The 4,326-nt window shown below is 42.8% G+C and overlaps 1 protein-coding gene across 1 annotated transcript in view; it reads left to right on the forward strand.

The window, feature by feature from the left end:
- LOC103590998 (exocyst complex component 4-like) overlaps positions 1 to 4,326 on the forward strand; it is a 77,651-nt gene that overhangs the window by 25,919 nt on the left and 47,406 nt on the right. The window lies entirely within an intron of this gene.

The raw sequence follows: 4,326 nt of genomic DNA on the forward strand, positions 1-4,326 counted from the left end.
AGGATTAAAACTTAGGTCAATCCAGCCCCAAAGTCTACGTATGCTCTTAACCATGTGAAGTAAGGCTATCGTTGTGGTAAATATTGCTCTCTGTTTTGCTTTGTTTAAATAAAATATGATTTTAGTTTTCAATTAGGCTCTTAACTCTCAAACATTTCTTTTCCTTTATTTTTTCTGGTTGTGTGTCTTTCTTTCTTGACTTTCTTTGAGCTCTGACCTCCAGCAGTTTTAATTAGCTTTAATTAGCACTTTGGCTATAGACGGTGTAGGAAAAATATAGGAAAATGGTCAGGGCCCCTCAGATGTTCAGAATCTTGCCTGGCGTTTGATGTAAATATGCACATGCGCCCAGGTGTTCCTTGGTTATTGTCTGATGTAAGTGCGCATGTGCACCCACGTGTCCTGGGTTATGGACTTAAGTATAAAGGATGAGTGGCTCTGATCCATGGTGCACCCGCCCCCAGGATGACCTCGGGGGGTGGAGGGGAACATGGGGAGGCTGCTACTGCTGCTGGAGGCTGTTGCTGTGAGCTGTTGCTCCCAGGGCCCCTGGGTCCCTCCTGGAGGCCCCTGCCGCTGCTGCTGCTGAGGAAGCTGAGGACGGAGCTGGTGTCATCTGCCTACGGCTTCCAGGATCTTCCCCGATTACCTGGTGTAAAGTTACATGACTATGCCAATTGTATGGCTAGGCATTTCATAACTAAAGTCAAAAAGTTTCATTATTTTAGTTATACTAAGTTTCCATTTGTATTGTCAGGGCTAGGGCTCACAGACCCCTCAAGCCCATTGTATAGACTGGGTCACCAGACCCTCACATGCAGGTCCACAGTAGGTAATTGGGAAGGATCCCGGGAGCTATTGGCAGATGACACGAGCTCAGTCCTCAGCAGTAGCAGCAGAAGAAGCAGTGGTGGTGGCCTCTCAGGGCATCAGGGGCACTAGCAACAACAGCTTGCAGCAACAGCCTCCAGCAGTAGTAGTGGCCTCCCCATGGTCCCCCCAGGGACAGGGGTCCCTGTGGATCAGAGCCACTCATCCTTTATACTCACGTCCATAACCCAGGACACATGGGTGCTTAAGTGCATCTACATCAGACAATAACCAAGGAACACCTGGGCTCACGTGCATATTTACATCAAATGCTTGGCAAGATTCTGAACATCTGAGAGGCCCTGACCATTTTCCTATATTTTCCCTACACCTAGCTCATGGACCTGCATGTGAGGGGTCTGTGACCCAGTCTGTACAATGGGTTTGAAGGGTCTCTCTGTGAGCCCTAGCAATACATTTGGCTAGGTCAGTAGGATTCCAACAATTGCCTTAGCCTTAACCATACAGAGGGCTCTGCAGACTCCTCCTATGTTGGTGTGTGTTATAGGGCTGGTTTTGCTCAGTCATCAGGTGCTCTGTGCTGCTTGTTGGTCTCCTGCTGACCTTCCAAACAGCTGTCCATGGAGCAGTAGCACTTAAGGCCCAAGACCACTGTCTCAGAACCATACCACAAATTAGAGCTAGCACATGATCCACATCACTCATAACCTCTGTCATTAATCCCAAGTGCATACACCTGTAATTCTAATCCAATAGGAGCTTAACCACGTGGTTATCAAAGGTAAGAGGATGTAAGAAATTCCTGGGGAACTTGTTTATAGTGGAAACTCTTTGACTCTATCCCTAAAAATTTTGATTTAGAAGGTTGAGGGTGGGGCCCAGGCGATCCTGATGCAGGTAGTTTGCAGATGCTCTTGGAGAAATACTGGCCTGTCCTCATGTTTTTTGAGACTTATGACATCCAGGCCATTTTTCTCTCAGCCTCTTATTCTCCTTTAGTCCCCCCCTTTTTTTTCTCCTACAGTGAAAGTAAAAATAAACTGGAAAGCACTTGTCCTGGATTAAGGTGAATCATCACTAAAACTACCCCACAAGGTAGTTTTCACCATTCTTATTTTCAGTTTACCTGTGTAGAAATTGGTGCAGAGTTGGGTTGCATTCTTGGAAGTTTGGCAGTGAACTAATTAGTATATCATTTATGTAATGGATGGCTTATAAACAAATTCAACCCTTAATTGTTGCATAAACTTGAGCAAGTCACTTGTCTCTCTTGGCTGAAGTTTTCTCATTTATAAAATAAGAGGTTTGACTAGAAGATCAACTGTAGAGTCTCTTGAAGATTGGTCTTGCCCAGACAGGGTTCCGTGATGGAAAGGCAGAGATGGGGTTGAAGGTCTAGTGCTCGGCCTTGACTTCTGGCTCTCAAAAGAGACTATCACAGGAAAGGTCTTCAAAAGGAAGGAAATTAGCTCCAGTTCCACTCCGTAAAGATACTGTAAAGGTTTCTGAGATACACAGTACGTAACTGGCATTTTAATATTTGTTGACAAACTAATGTATGTGCGTGTGAATGAATGAACAAGGAAGTGACGTAGGCCTGTTTCATTTCATAGTTAAGATCGTGCTTGTAGCATGCTCACCACACGAACAGGAGAGTTAAGACATTCAGAGAGAGATAGAAGCTGGCTGTTGCTTTTGCATGACCTGTAAAGGTCTTATAAGGCTCTGAACAGTAATTCAAAAAATAAACGTGTAGATACTCAAAAACATAAATGTCACAGCTGCTGCAGCTCTTCATCTTCTTTGCTGTGCTGTTGTTTTCCAGCTGATGGAAAGGTTTCATTCAGATCAGCCATTTTGCTTTTTCCTGGAGGCACTCTTTAATCTTTGTGTTCTAACCTTTAAAGATACAGGCTTCAGCCACTGCTGTAATGATTTCCATTGCCTCGTATCTACATGTTTAAATTCCTCCAAAGAATTGTGTACCTTCTATTTTAGCAATTGCAGATGGAGTCAAATGAGAAAAAAACAAGTGGGGGTAGGAGAGGCCAGCTCTTGATTGACTTCTCTCTCTGGATACACGCAGTCTGGGGAAGGAGTGGATCAATGGCCTCAACTTTCCAGCAAGCATTAACTCTGCATCTCANAGACAAACTAATGTATGTGCGTGTGAATGAATGAACAAGGAAGTGACGTAGGCCTGTTTCATTTCATAGTTAAGATCGTGCTTGTAGCATGCTCACCACACGAACAGGAGAGTTAAGACATTCAGAGAGAGATAGAAGCTGGCTGTTGCTTTTGCATGACCTGTAAAGGTCTTATAAGGCTCTGAACAGTAATTCAAAAAATAAACGTGTAGATACTCAAAAACATAAATGTCACAGCTGCTGCAGCTCTTCATCTTCTTTGCTGTGCTGTTGTTTTCCAGCTGATGGAAAGGTTTCATTCAGATCAGCCATTTTGCTTTTTCCTGGAGGCACTCTTTAATCTTTGTGTTCTAACCTTTAAAGATACAGGCTTCAGCCACTGCTGTAATGATTTCCATTGCCTCGTATCTACATGTTTAAATTCCTCCAAAGAATTGTGTACCTTCTATTTTAGCAATTGCAGATGGAGTCAAATGAGAAAAAAACAAGTGGGGGTAGGAGAGGCCAGCTCTTGATTGACTTCTCTCTCTGGATACACGCAGTCTGGGGAAGGAGTGGATCAATGGCCTCAACTTTCCAGCAAGCATTAACTCTGCATCTCATTCTGCTTTAGGCAATCTGTTTCACAAAGATGCTGATTAAACATTTTGGGGTACTGGGAACAGAGGAGGGAGAGAGAGGTTTGGGATTTTTAGTGGCTAGAGTCTTTTATTGACAACATTAAAGGCTTCATGATGTATTCGACCAGAAATTAATTACAGCCCAGGTCCCCATTTCTCCCTTAGGTGACAGTCTTCCGTTGATGTGTGCTGCTGTGAAAGTAATAATAGGTTTCAAATGTTTATGAAAAACATAAAGTAATTACTTGCTGTGGTAAATCAGTCATTTGAAGCTTCAGCTTCTTTCTGCTCCATGTATGTGGCAGTCTGTCTGTTTCTTTTGTTAACTTTAATTATATAGCATAGGAGAATTTTTATTTTTCACTTTTCAGAAATTTTGCTTTTTTGTATTTCTTGGTTTCATAGTTCTCCAGGGACATAAGTATTGAAATCATAATGACATGTAACTAACATTTGAGCAAGGGAAGCAGATGCCTGCGAGGAAACTGCCTCAGTTAAGTTTTGTAGCTATTGGCTATTAGCTATTTGGCAGTTCCTCTAATGAGCCTTAAATATTTACTGTTTGTTGTACAGAGGAGAACTGGCTCTCAGGCATTTTGAGGCTCCTTCTCACCAATGGCATATGTTTAAATTATGAGCCCTCAAGCCAAAGAGTCTGTAATGGCTCTTTTCCCTTTCTTAAATTAAAAAAAAAAAAAAAGGGCTGACCAGTTAGTTTACTTGCTTGG

This window comes from Galeopterus variegatus, unplaced genomic scaffold (genome assembly GCF_000696425.1).
Source record: "Galeopterus variegatus unplaced genomic scaffold, G_variegatus-3.0.2 Scaffold910, whole genome shotgun sequence".
Lineage (NCBI taxonomy): Eukaryota > Metazoa > Chordata > Mammalia > Dermoptera > Cynocephalidae > Galeopterus > Galeopterus variegatus.